General features: G+C 42.6%; 1 protein-coding gene across 3 annotated transcripts in view; it reads left to right on the top strand.

Moving 5' to 3' along the window:
• The first annotated feature begins 2,306 nt into the window (after positions 1–2,306).
• The window catches only part of CREBRF (CREB3 regulatory factor), a 70,479-nt gene continuing 58,814 nt past the window's right edge, over positions 2,307–13,971 (top strand). For all 3 annotated transcript variants that reach the window (XM_023726498.1, XM_023726496.1, XM_023726497.1), the window contains exon 1: positions 2,307–2,426. The gene's annotated coding sequence lies outside the window, so the exon portion shown is untranslated. The remainder of the gene's footprint in view (positions 2,427–13,971) is intronic.

Genomic DNA, 13,971 nt, shown 5'->3' with positions numbered 1-13,971 from the left:
TTCATGCTAGGAGATGAACTCGGCTGCTCCGGGACCCCAAGGAACTGTTGCCCAGTAGAGGAGATGAAAATGCCTGTGTCTGGGGGGCAGTGTTGCAGTGAAAGAGCAAACCATCTGCTGGAATTTTTCCAAATACAGTATAAAGAGAGGACAGTCTGTAATGTGTTCCAAGGAGGTTTAATGCACAAAAATTGTATGAATGAGTGGGGACAACCAGGATCAACTTCCCAAGCTAATTTTTCTATTGGAGTTTCAATTTTAAACTCCAGTCAGCATGGCAAATTAGATATGGTTTGTGTTAGACTTAAAAAAGAAAATAATTATAATCCTGTTACTTCCTGTGTGGTAGATTCCTTCACTGGATATTGAGAACCTACTGTGTGTGCTAGGCATTGTGCCAGATATAGAGGTGAGATTTACTCTTTTACTTTCTACATATCTACATACACCTACCTATCAATACGGTATATGTATAAAAGTATTAATGACTGTTAGATGACTAAAGTCTATACTTATTCCTACTTGCTATTTAATCTACAGTTGATCTCCCAAATGATGCCCTTGAAACAATCTAATAATAGTTACCATTCATTACATGCACTGTAGTTAAGTGCTTTGCCTGAATTATTTCACTTAATTTTCATATCAACCCGAGGTACTTTTATTTTATAGAAGAGGAAATTGAGCCTCAGGTTAGATAACTTGTGCGGGCTCACACATGATGGAGAAGTTTTCAATCTAGGTTGCTACACATTCAACAAGTATTTAATGACTGCCTATGTGCCAGCCACTGTGCCAGGCATAGAGAATAGAGGATGAACAACATTGTCCAGTCCCTGTCCTCTTGAAGCTTATGGTCTTTCTGGTTCCAAAGTCCATGTTTTTGACATTGACATTATACTACTTCCCTTGATCTGTGCAAAGGGGAGCCACGTTTTCAAAGGAAATTACTCCTAAGAGAAAACTGGCATCCTGAAGAGTTGTAGTCAAGCACCTATGTTCCCCAATCCTACTTTTCTCTTCTGTGCTCGGAAGATAAATTCTTTGCTCTTAAGGAGTATAAGAAAACAAAACAAAACAAAACCCATTGCCGTCGAGTCAATTCCGATTCATAGTGAGCCTATAGGACAAGAGTAGAACCGCCGCATAGGGTTTCCAAGGAGCGCCTGGTGGATACAAACTGCCGACCTTTTGGTTAGCAGCCATAGCTCTTAACCTCTACACCAAGGAGCCTAAAAGCAGTCTGGAACCATGAGCTTTGGTAACAAACCTGGATTCCAGCCTCCCCCCGCCACCGCCGCGTTTACTAGCTATGTGACCTTGTGCAAGTAACTTAACCCCTCTGAGCCTTAATTTTCCAGCCTGAAAAATGAGAGTAATACTATTGCATGTGCTTGCAGAACTAAATGAGATGACGAGCCTACTACATAGTACACGTTCAATAAAGCGTCGCTGTTGTTATTAACGGAAACCCTGGTGGTCTAGTGGTTAAGAGTTTGGCTGCTAACCCAAAAGTCGGCAGTTGGAATCCACCAGGCGCTCCTTGGAAACCCTGTGAGGCAGTTCTCCTTTGTCCTATAGGGTCGCTATGAATCGGAACCAACTCGAAGGTAATGGGTTTTATGGGTTGTTATTATTAACAGGATCAGGAAGACACAAGAAAACCTCAGGAACGTGTTATTTAGCAAGGCTTGTTTGTCTAGGCGCTTCTACTAGCATTGTCTGTATAGTTGTGTAAAGCTGTTCTCTCAAAGGTGCACGCAGTCTGATGGACCCGTGTCTAGGGCATGCGTGCTCAATAAATATTAGTTGAGTCAACGAATGAATAGATGAATGAAGGCAGGATCACTCTCTCGGAATTAACAGGTTCAGATGGGGAGGACATTGGTAAAACACAAAATCGCCCTAAGTTAACGCCCTGTATACCGTTAAAGCCCCTTCAGCTTTCAGTGAACTTAAATTGTACAAGTGGCATAAGGACACTTCAGGCCTCACCACGTACTTTTGACATCAGATTAAACGCTGGATTGAAAAAAAGCTTCGTAAATGAACAACTGCAAACGTAAAACGGGCATCATAAACACCGACGCCCACGCTTCAGCGGCGGGCGCCGAGCTCCCGCTCCACCCCCTCCTCCTGGTTTTTCTCGTTGACCCATCCCTCCGGCGTCATGTGATAGGGGTGCTCAGCCAGGCTGAGTCCCTGATTGGCCGAGCTGCAGATCGCCTCGCGATTGGCCTGCGGCCGGCGGGCCCCCGCCTCCCTCCTCCTCCTCGCCGCTGCCCACGTGAGGGGGGCGAGTCACGCGATTTCCGGGAACCCGTCAGGAAGGACATAAACAAAACAAACCCGAGGCAGCATGGAGAGGGGCCGAGGCCCCTGCAGCGGAACCGCACCCAGCCCCTGAGCCGCCTCCACACCCACAGGTGAGCGCCCGCTGCTCGCCGCCCCGGGCTGGCGGAGCTTGGGCTGTGGGGCTAGCCGGGCAGGGGGCGGGAGAGGGCCGCTGGCCTAGGAGCAGTGCCCGGCCCCTGGGCCATCGGGGTCTGGGACCTGGGCCGACGCTGGGGGCGCGCGGGCCGCGGGCCACTGCCTGCCGGTCACGGGGGCATCTACTCCCCTCCCCCACCCCACCCGCGACCCGGGACGGTTACATAAAAGCTCGGGGCGGCCGGAGAGGGGACCTGTGGGCGGGCAGCGAGTTGGGCCAGGGGTGGGCAGTGCCGAGCATCCGCCCTGCCAGGTCTCCGGGCCTTTCACCGCTGCCTTTGAGCCCGGGGCCGCGGCTGCCGGCAACCGGCCTGTCAGAGAAGCGAGCGGGTGGGAGGGGCCGGCGAGGGGAGGGAAGGCGGGCTGGTGGGGGAGGAGGAGAGAGAGGGGCGTGTGAGGAAGGGCCAGGGCCGCGGAGGTTGAAGCCGGGCCGGCAGGAGGCGAAGAGGCGAGGGCTGGGACGGGATTGGCGGGGGTGGGGTCCAGACAGGCAGTCTTGAGGAGACCCGCTCCCTCTTCCCTTCCCCGCCCCAGAGACGGCAAGAGGGGCCTCCCTCCCGGGATTTGTTTATATGTCTTCTCAAAGTAGCTTGAAGCGGCTTGGAGGCGGAACCCTCATGGCTGAGTGGCAGGTTCTGCCGCCCAATGGGGCAGGCGGAAGCGGGCTGATACGCCAATGGGCGCGGAGGAGGCGGTGCCTCCGGGACTCCGGTGGTAGGCTGTGCAGGGGGTGGGCCGGGCGGGGCGGCCATGTTAGATGGGAGGGGACCAGTGGTGGTGGGTCACTGAGAGGGGAGGAGACAGGGCAAAGGGCGAGGGAGCCGGGCCGGGGGCGATTCGGGTGTCCGAAGGCGAGTCCGATCGGACCAGGAAGTAGCTCTGGGGAACCTGACCCCGACCCACCGCTCTCCTCACCCGAGCAGAGGAGGCAGGGAAGTACCGAGGGCAGTCAAGCTACCCCTGGGGGTGGTTCCTGGGACTAGATGGAGCTCAGTCTCTGGATTCTCCCTCTTTCTCGGCCCTACGCTTCCTTCTCTGACAAATCCGACCGCCAAACTCAGTAATTGCCTTCCTTTAACCCAAGAAAGCAAACCTTTCTGCTGTTTCTGAGCGGGCTTGAGCCTTAAGGAGGTACTCGGATAACTAGCGGTCTAAATTTCTGCCATCAGGCCTCAGATAGAGGCAGGCAGTGTGGGGGAAAGTCTGCTTTTCTGAATTTTGCAAAGAGAAAACCGGGACCAGGAAAGCCGAGAAAGTTGAGGCCTGGGTGGGGTTTCCATTTTTTCATCAGGATATCTTCTAAAGATCAGAGCCCCGCTCTTGTCTTAGTCGTAATTTGCTCCTCCTCATTGGTAGTTCACATAAATCAACTTCATGAGAAAACCGAGCCTTGAGAAAATTAATATTTAGACTTGAAGGTTCTTTTAGGACTGTGTCTTGCGAATACCCTGCAGGTGAGAAATAGGATCCAAGTCTGACTTAATTCTTTTTAAAAAACAGAAAAAAATGAAGACTTACTATGTAAATCTTGTGGACCGTGGCAAACTGGTTGTCACTTGATTGTATTTTAAATTTTTTTTCTACAGTTTTCTTCTAATACGAAATAGCTAGGAGAAACACCTAAGATGAAGAGGAAAATAAGTAATTAGAAAACCACTTATTTACTTTAAATGTAGCATGTGATTATTTTGGCAACATGTTGGCCCTGTTAAATGCTTACTTAAGACTTAGATGTTAACATCAGTTTACAACCTGTGACTACATTGGTATTGCCAAGGGTATCAGGCTGTTGATGCATCTTGCGTTCAGCACTTAGGGTAGGAACATACCTCAGATGTATTTCGCAGGGGCTGTTAAAAGTTGACTGTATTATTTAAGAATTGGCATTATCTCCTATTGTGTTCACTGGAGAAAAATGATAATTGGTGAATGTTTTATTGTTTTTTGTATTTGTTTGACCAATTGACCCACAGTGTGTTGAGTTATATGTGAAAATATAATCCCTGATTAAATCACTTAGTAGGCTGAAGTATAACTGTTATAGCTAAGAAAAATATTAGCTTATTTTTTACTAGTTCTTATTTTATCAGTATTGTGTTGTTTTCTAAACCCTGCCCCTTAACAGTGCTGTAATTAATTAAAAATTGGAAGCGTAGCTAAACTTAAAAACAGTTTCATTGATACTTTGGATAATTATTCAACAAAGTTTTCACGTTTGCATTGGTTGATAAAATTCTGTTGTTTATTTAATGTAATGTTCTGTTATTTTAAGAATGGCAAGTAGATCTAACAGAACTTACTTGGCTCTAGTTTTTTATATGACTTGTATAGCAGCTTTAAGGAGCCCTAGTGGCACAGTGGTTAAATGCTCGGCTGTTAACCGAAAGGTTGGTGGTTCAAACCCACCAGCTACTCCTTAGGAGAAAAATGTGGCAGTCTACTTCCATAGAGATTACAGTCTTGGAAACCCTGTGGAGCAGTTCTGCTCTGTCATATAGGGTCACTATGAGTCAGGATCAGCTCAACACAGTGGTTTTCTTGGGAGGCATAGAAGAGGTTAAATACATCTAGAAATGGAGATTTTGGATGCTCCACTTACCATCCCATTGTCTATCTGTCATGGCAGGTGAAAAACTTGTGCAAGGACGGTGTCCTACTTAGTGTACTGGTTGGTTGTGTGTGGTTCTAGGATGCCAGTATATGGGAAAGAAATAAGTATTCTAGAATTATGCGTTTTGTCATGGTTAACTAAATATAACTGACAATGAAGTATGATGTATTTGTATTAATGTAGCACAGTTTTTAAAAGGATTAAGAGCTAAATTCACCATTGCGTTTAGAGCTTACTTTTTAGTCAAGATTGGCAGTTACGTGATTTTTAATGAATTAGCAGAGGTTTATTTCCATGTGGATTTGTACTTGGATGTTTTGGGGAAGAATTCATTGCCTCTTCCACCGTATTCAGTAGCTCATTCCAGGGTAGCTAAACTCTTAGTACAGACATAAATTTAATTGCCAGATCATTCGTTCTGAATTATTTTAAGATAGAGGTCAGCAGACTTTTTCTTACAGGGTCAAATCAAATAATAAATACTTATGCTTTGTGGGTCATAGAAGAACCCCTGTGTGCTGCAAACAGTTTGCACTCACCTACTAACCTCAAGATTGGCAGTTCAGATGCACCCAGCAGCACCACGGAAGAAAGGTCTGTTGATCTACTTCCATAAAGATTACAGCCAAGAAAACCCTATGGAGTAGCTCTACTCTGTAATACATGGAGTTGTCATGAGTTGGAATTGACTTGACAGCAACGGATTTGGTTTTTGGTGGGTCATAAGGTCTCTGTCACAACTGTTCAGTTGTAGCATAAAGACAGTCATAGACAATATGCTTGAGACTGTATTCCAATAAAACTTTATTTACAAGAACAGGCTTAGGCTTGATTTGACTTAGGGCCATAATTTATTTGTCACTCCCTCTTCTAAAACATCAGAAGTCATTGGGTTTTAAGTACTTAGATGTTAAGATATTGCAGAAAATATAAATACGCATTTTATGCCAGGTAATATTTGAGCACCTGCAGAATTTATGTGTCTCCTGCCTTGAAGAATTTTTAGTACAAGAGCACATGGAACATTGTGTTCTATTTTTTACTTTATTTGCATATAGATGCTTTCCTGAAAAGCTGTTTAAAGCAAACATTGGTATACCAGTACCAGTTGCTGTTGAATGGACTCCGACTCATGGTGACCTCATGAGTGTGGATCAGAGTAGAACTGCTCTATGGAGTTTTCAATAACTGATTTTTTGGAAGTAGATCACCAGGCTTTTCTTCTGAGGAAGCTCTGGGTGGACTCAAACTTCCAGTCTTTCTGTTAGCCCTCAAGTGCATTAACCATTTGCACCACGCAGGGATTCCAATATTGGTATATTAAATCTTGTTTATTTAGAAGATGCATTCTCATGGAAAAAACATTGGCCCCAAGATATGATGCCTGAGAACCTTAATATATTAAGGGTTTGGTGCTGTTATGGTTTAAAAGTTTGTTTAGCATATCCTTCCTAACAAAACTGCGTAACAGCTGTTTTGAGAAGTTAGTCAAGTGACTAGTGAACACATTTAGCTCTTATATTCAGATATATCATACATTTAATTTAGTAGTCACATTGATTGTGCCATTGTGTGGGATGTTTGTAGAATTACCTAAGTAGGATAGGATGCTTTTTTTCAAACAGCGCTGAAAAAGATTGAGGCTACCCCGCCTCCCCTTCCTTAGAAAATGTCAAGTGGTGCTAAGTGTCCAGTGAAGCAGAGATGCCATACCTAAAAATATTAACCAGGCAAATACTTACTTTTTTGTGAATAGCTTTTTACTTTGTCTTTTTTGTAATATTTCACTAGTTCAGTGGACTTGAACTGGATTTCAAGTGGAAGCATTTGAGTTCAAAAATGTATTGACCTTTTTGAACTGAAAAGTATCATGTGGCCTGTAATCTTGTTTCTAGTTGTACCTAGCTTACTGTCTGGCTGGGTGACTGTGAGCAATCTCATTTTATTGATTTGTAGTGGTAGGGATTAATGATGTTTTCCATCTCACAGAAGGATATTGGGAATTTGTTAGTCATTGTGTTCTCAAGCTTTTGTACCTTTGAATATGCCAGTTCTTCAGGCTGCTTGGAACCATCTCTCAAATCTGGATTTTCTTTTTTCTTAGCGTCATTGTACTCTGTTTATCTTTATTAGCAGTTGCCCCACTATTAAACTGTGAGCGTCTTCAGGTCAGATTCTCCGTCATTTTTATATCCCCAGTGCCTAACAGCATGCCTGACACCTTTTAGTGTTTCGGAAGTCTTTCAATAAATGAGTGAATTGCTGAAGTGTGCTTATCTGGAAGGTAATAAAGTCTAATGTTAATAGAGATGTTGGACTTTTCTTATTTGGAAGGTTTAAGTTTCATCAGGGAGGAAGTAATCACCGTCTGCTCAAAACAAAAAGCCTTCATTCTAAAATTGACCCTATTAAGAAAGTTTGTAGAGAAGCTATTTTGATGATGTCTAAAAGTCCCTTGAATTCTTTTATTAATTTGTTTTCAGATAAACTCCCTTCAAGTGCGTAAGAAAAGTTGTGCTTTGTCCTTTGGATTGTCATTAGCTCTTGGCACACTCGGTCTCTGGCAAATGTGAATGGAGTTGTTGCTTATTTTTTAGTGGTTTGGAATAATTGTTCATCTGTATTGCATGGCCCCTTTTGGGGGGAAGCACTGTAAAATCGTTCTTGCTAATAAGTCAGATTCACCCCTGTGGGGTATCCTAGACATGGAGAGGGGTTTTGATGCCAGGGACTGACTGCAGGATACTTTGTGACTACAGTCCCATTCCATTGCCAGACAAGCCTTGTATGTCTTTTTACCAGTTCATGACCTTTCTTCCACAATCTATGTTGGAACTCTCCTCCCTAAACAGTTTTCTGACCTACTGATCTCCCTACTAATTCCGGGCAACTAGGATCATCCCGTCATTCTGCCCCTTGTATACCTTTTGTTACAAAGTCACATTTTCACTTACTTATCTTTGGATATTATTGTCTTTTCTTTGACAGTTTCCTGTGAAAGCTTCATAAACTCACAGTTTTCTTGTCCTCCACTTTTCTTCAGTTTCTTGCTGTACATTTATTTTCCTCAGTATAATGAGGAAAATTTTTGAGCGTTTCAGGTGCTCTTTTTATTTTATGGCAGAAGGTCCCTCTTTGATTGCCGTACTTCATTCTTGATGGAATTGCCGCCTTCTCTATTACAGGTTTTCCTTCGGTGATAAATTTAAAGTGTTACAACAGTGAAACTTTACAAAGGTCATTGGTGGTATGGGAAGGAATTAGGGGTAGGATGGACATGCTCTTGTTCAAAATAGTACGTTCTTCCGGAATCAATTCACTGTAGATAGAATTCCTTCAAAAGAGCAAGGCTTCTGATGATTCTTCTTGTGTTGTATAAAACAGGATAGACTTGTACAGTTTTTTGAACTGTTTTTAGTAAAGGTTTTTGTTCTTAATATTAAATCTACTGGAGTTGCCCATAGTCTAGTCGAGGGGACAGACATTGTAGTTAAGTGTTATGAAGGTATTTCAGAACAAGATGTCTGAAAGTATGGAAGGGGACTGCGAGCTCTGCGTGGGAACGTTGGAGAAGCTTTGCAGAAAAGGTGGCTTTTGAACTGGGTTTGGAACAGTAGTGAAGGAAGCATTCTAGTCCAAGTCAAGGAGGTATAAAAGGAAAACATGGTGTGTGTGGAGGGGTTAGGTATGAGAAGACTTGAGCTCAGGCAGTGACAGGGAGCATGGAAAAGGAGGAGAGTGATGTGTGAGATTTAGGAGGAATGAACTTTTTTGCTCTCATCTTGTCCTCTAATTCTCTTGGGCCAGTCCACGCTGTCAGGTCTCAGGTCTCTTCTCTGAAGCTCTGCCTTTGGTTGTTTGATCTCTTTTCCCCTAGTTTTTAGTTTTTGTTTTAGTCCTTTGTCAAGGTCTGACCCACCTTCTTTCTTCTTCTCTCTCTTCTAATCTGTTGATACCAAAGGCTGTACCTTTGATAATGACCAACTGTGTGCCTCTTGCCTTTATTTCACCTTCCTGGTTCCCTCCCAAAGGAGCTTTGGTGGCACAGTGGTTGAAGTGCTCGGCTGCCAACCAAAAGATTGGTTGTTTGAACCCACCAGCAGCTCAGTGGGAGAAAGATGTGGCAGTCTGCTTCTGTAAAGATTACAGCCTTGGAAAACCTACGGGCAGTTCTACTCTGTCCTATAGGGTTGCTATGAGTCAGAATAGGCTTGATGGTGATGGGGTTTTTCTTTGTTTTTTTTTTGATTCCCTCCCATCCTTTAGTCCCTTTTAGTTTCTCTTTGACCCTTACTTTTCCTTTTCATTTTACTTTCTCAAACAACAACAAACAGATTCTTTTATACTGTCTGCTTTTTTGCATTCAGAACAGCAGTATATTAAATCCATGAGTTTATTCTCTCTTTGGAAATCTTATAAGATCAGCTAGTCTTTGATAGCTAGCCAAGTACTAATTATCCATCTATATGAATTTCCTTTTATGAAGCATTTTCCTTTGTATTCAAAGGTGTCACTTCTTGTGGGCTACAGTGCAGAATATGACTACATATTTGCTGTGTTTTCTACTTGTTACGTACCTTAAAATTGTTTTGTAATGAGATCCAGTACAAATCTCACATTTTTCCTGAAGCTTCCCTGGTAGACTTCGTAGTATTTTTTGTAGTTCTGTGATATTTTCTAAACATCTCTTTTTTAAAATCAGCTTTATTGAGGTATAATTTACATAAAGTAAAATCTGCCTGATTTTAAGTGTACAGTTTGAGTTTTGACGAATGTACCTAGTCACCTAACTACCACCGCAGTCGAGACATAGAACATTTCCATTGCCACAGAAAGTTCCCTCATGCCCCTTTGTAGTCAGTCCCCTCCCTGCACCCCTGGCCCCAATCACTGACTTGTTTCTATCACTATGGTTTTACTTTTCTAGAATTTCACAGAAATAGAATCATAGAATATATAGTCTTTTGAGTTTGACTTCTTTGACTTAACATAGTCTTTTTGAGATTTAGTCATGATGTTTCATGTATCAGTAATTGATTCTTGTTTATGGATGTACTGCAGTTTGTTTATCCGTTACCAGTTGATGGACATTTGGTTTGCGTCTAGATTTTAGGCTATTATGAGTAAAGCTGCTATAAACATTCACGTACAGTTCTTTTAAATACCTCTCTTTAATGGTGGCACAGTGGTTAAGCGCTCGACTGCTAACCGAAAGGTCAGCGGTTCGAACCTACCAGCTGCTTCATGGGAGAAGGATAGGGCAGTCTGCTTCCATAAAGATTACAGCCTTGGAAACTCTATGGGGGAGTTGCATTATGGGTTGCTATGAGTTGGAATTGACTCTGTGGCAGTAGGCTTGGCTTTTGGTTTTTCTTAACATTAACTACCTTTTATTTGAAAGTCAGAGTCCCTGAGTGGTGCAGAAGGTTAATGTGCTTGCCTGCTAACCAAAAGATTGGAGGTTTGAGTCCACACAGAGGCACCTCAGAAGAAAGACCTGGCAATCTACTTCTGAAAAAATCAGCCATTGAAAACCCTATGGAGCAGAGTTCTACATTGATACACATGCATGGGGTTGCCATGAGTCAGAATTGACTCCTTGGCAACTCCTGTATTTTTTTGTTTGTTCTTAATTTGGAGAGTGAGTTGCACAGTGGTTGAGAGTGAAGGACCTCAGGTTAGCTGAGTTCGCATCCAGGGTTTGTTTGCTAGCTCTGGTTTTGAGCATCTCTAAGCTTAGATTCTGCATCTAAAATGGGATTGGAGCAAGTTCGAGAACACATGCCAGGTTAATTTATTTACTTCAGTTCAGTTGGTTGTTTTACCAGATGTATGTTGCCAGATCTGATGTCTTTTTCCCAGAGAGTGGTATTGGATACCAGGAATCAGAAATTTTATACAAAATTTCCAATTTAAGTGCTGGCAATTAAATTAAAAAATTTTAAAACACAATGTGGGGGCCAAACAACATCCATCTGTGGGCATTGATTTGTGGCTGCAGGCTAGTTTGAGACCTCTGCTTTAAATCTTCAGTTAACTTTGTCTAGTTTGAAAATGTACCTAACTCCTAGCATAGGGAACTCATTAGATCCCTGTTACTTTTGTTTTGCTAGTTGTACAAATCCTAAGTTAAAAACTAACTGCTGTAAATGAATTTTAGTTTTTCCTCTTGATCGAAGGTATATTAAGAATACTGAGTGCCTGACGGGGAGTGGGACCAGCTTATGGTTTCACTGTACTTCTTCTCTGATAGCTGCTGATTCTGTTCAGTGCTGTGTTTTCTCAGCAGTTGGGATAGCCTGCCTCCCTTGTTTGATTTATTCTGAGCCCTTTTGAAACAAGTATAAACTAAATTGTGTGTGTGTTTGTTAGTGCGTTTATTGTGGATATGAAGATGAATTTTATGTACGTCCAGTCTCATAAGTTGCCCAGCATCTATGGTGAAGCCAGTATAACTAACTATAAAAAAGTGATAAATTGTGTGTAACTGGTTGAACAGTAAGAGCAATAATCTCTCTGAAGAGGCGCTTTCCCTTTGTAATTTCACCGTCAATTCTTTATTGTGTATAGAGATGACTAGTTCACAGCTTTATGAATCCAAAGATTCTCTTCCTGATTAAGCCAGCATAACTGAGATTCAGTCTCATAAAGCTGGGGCAAGGTGTTAAATGACCTATCTTGCTTGGGTAGCCCTTTAGTTCCAGGTAGCTAGGTTTTTGTGATAATTAAGTGGAATTTTAGATAATCTAGGATTCTGAGTTGAGCATGGGTTTATTCCTTCATAACAGGAACATCTCATGAATATCATATACCAAGAAAGGAATCTGAGAATAAAAATAGCCCCATTTATTGAGTGTCTATTTTGTGCCACGAGCTAGACACTGCATATTATCATGAATCACAAAATCCCTGAAAAGTAACAGAATTCTTGCATTTACACGTAAAAGAAGACAGGCGAGACTCTGGAATGAAATTCCAAATATTCAGTTACAAAGCAGAACCTTTTATCTTGAACCTAGAGTTTGCTCCTCAGAAAGCAAGCCTGTTAGGAGTATTAGAGCCGAAGAGGCACCCAGCCTTTTTCAGTGTTGAAAGAGATGATTATGCAGAACGGTATTCAAAACCTTTTTGTATCCCTGTGCTCATAACCTCTATACCAGCAAGTCTGCAGTCCTGTGCCGGCAGTATGGCCCATTCACACAGTAGGAAGGAATTTGAAGAGGATTTGAAAATTTTCTGAGTGTATGTACATGCCATGTTTGAGTACGTGTCAAATCTGAAAAAAGAGAGAGGAAACAGTAAATTTTGAAGAAGGGCCCAGAGCCCTGATAGGCGAGCACCGAAGCTGTTAGGGAGTGTCTCTAGTGTCTGGTGATGGAGGTTGCACTGGAATCTTGTTCTGTGTTCAAGTGTGTTCTTGCCTTCATCACTGTCTGCTTTTATGCTGCTGCTTTTAATTGTGATGGGGTTGCTGTGCCCTTTTACCTTTTGTGGATTTCTGCAGAACAACTCAGAAAACTGAGTCTTTAAAATGCAAATCTTTAACAGTCTCCATAAAATGTTTTGTTTTAATTAAAAATTTGATGTGTATGCCTGTGTGTGTGTGTGTATGAGAGAGAGGGAGAGGGAGAGAGAAAGAGAAAGAGAAAACAATGTAAAATGTTTCAGTTGTTTTAAATAATTTTAAATCTTACTCCTTCCTCTGCCTCTTTCTTCCCTAAACAAGAATTATCTCAGGTCTTTAAAATTGATTGAAATTCAAACAGTACTCCTGCTGGAAATAAAAAAAAGGTCAGGAGTACAATTTTAAATATTTTGTACTACGTAATACTACAGTGGTTGAAGATTCAAATTAACATGCCACTACAAGATCCTTCAGAGCACATAAGAGATGCTCAATAAATATATATTGAATGTTTGGCTTTTTTGTAATGTCCTCTTTCTGTATGAAGAGTGTAGCGCCTCTGACTCCTTATCCAGAAGGACCTGTGATCTTAGAGGATTTCCCTCCCGTTCATTGTCAGCCAACTCTTGTCTGGATGCCTGCTCTGGGCAAGGCATTGCTTTTGGCACTGTAGTGAAATAGACATGAGCTATGATGGTTATTCTCAAAGATTTTACAATCTGGTGGTGGAGGCAAGGTGTAGGAGAGGATGAAGAGGAAGAGAGTTGTGAGCAAAGGCATGATGACCAGAGTCTCACTGTTGGGGATCCTTAGTGGAGTGAAGTGGGGTTGTATGTACATCAAGTATTTGAGGAAATGGTAACATCATATAATATTAGTGCTGTGTTTATAGAACAGCTGTGGAAGAAGGAGTTGGAAAGATAGTTTCATTGTATCAGTATTTCAGACATCCAGGGGATGTTTGGAAGTTGTTGATGACTTACCGAGCACAGTGCTAACATGATGTGGTGGTTTAAAGAGGACAGTCTTACGGTGAGGCATAAGAACTGGAGAGAGGGAGAGGCTGGAGACAGGAAGATCTGTGGGGCAAATATGAGAATGGTAAATATGAGAAGATGAAGGCCAAGTAAGGGTTGAGAAAGTGGGAAGGGCAAAATCAAACATGCATGTATGCTCGGTACCAGTAAGTGGCCAGTGTATATTTGTTAAAGAGAATGGGCACGATTTAACAAAGCAAGTGGGGAGGAGGAAGAAGAATCAAGGCTGAGATCAGTGTTCCATGCCTGGACGGCTGAGAGTGATGGCACTGTTGATAGAATAGGAGAGTTTGAATGGGAAGTCGGCTCGCTGTGTCTCAGGTGATGGGATGTGAATGTGGCAGTATATGGATTTCATGCGCTTGCATGTCTAGGCTGCAGATGGAGATTTGGGAGTCCTCTAGAGAAGATCTTTGAGGCACTGAGAG

This window comes from Trichechus manatus, unplaced genomic scaffold (assembly GCF_000243295.1).
Source record: "Trichechus manatus latirostris isolate Lorelei unplaced genomic scaffold, TriManLat1.0 scaffold00011, whole genome shotgun sequence".
NCBI classification, from domain to species: domain Eukaryota; kingdom Metazoa; phylum Chordata; class Mammalia; order Sirenia; family Trichechidae; genus Trichechus; species Trichechus manatus.
This window is presented reverse-complemented; position numbering and strand designations above follow the sequence as displayed.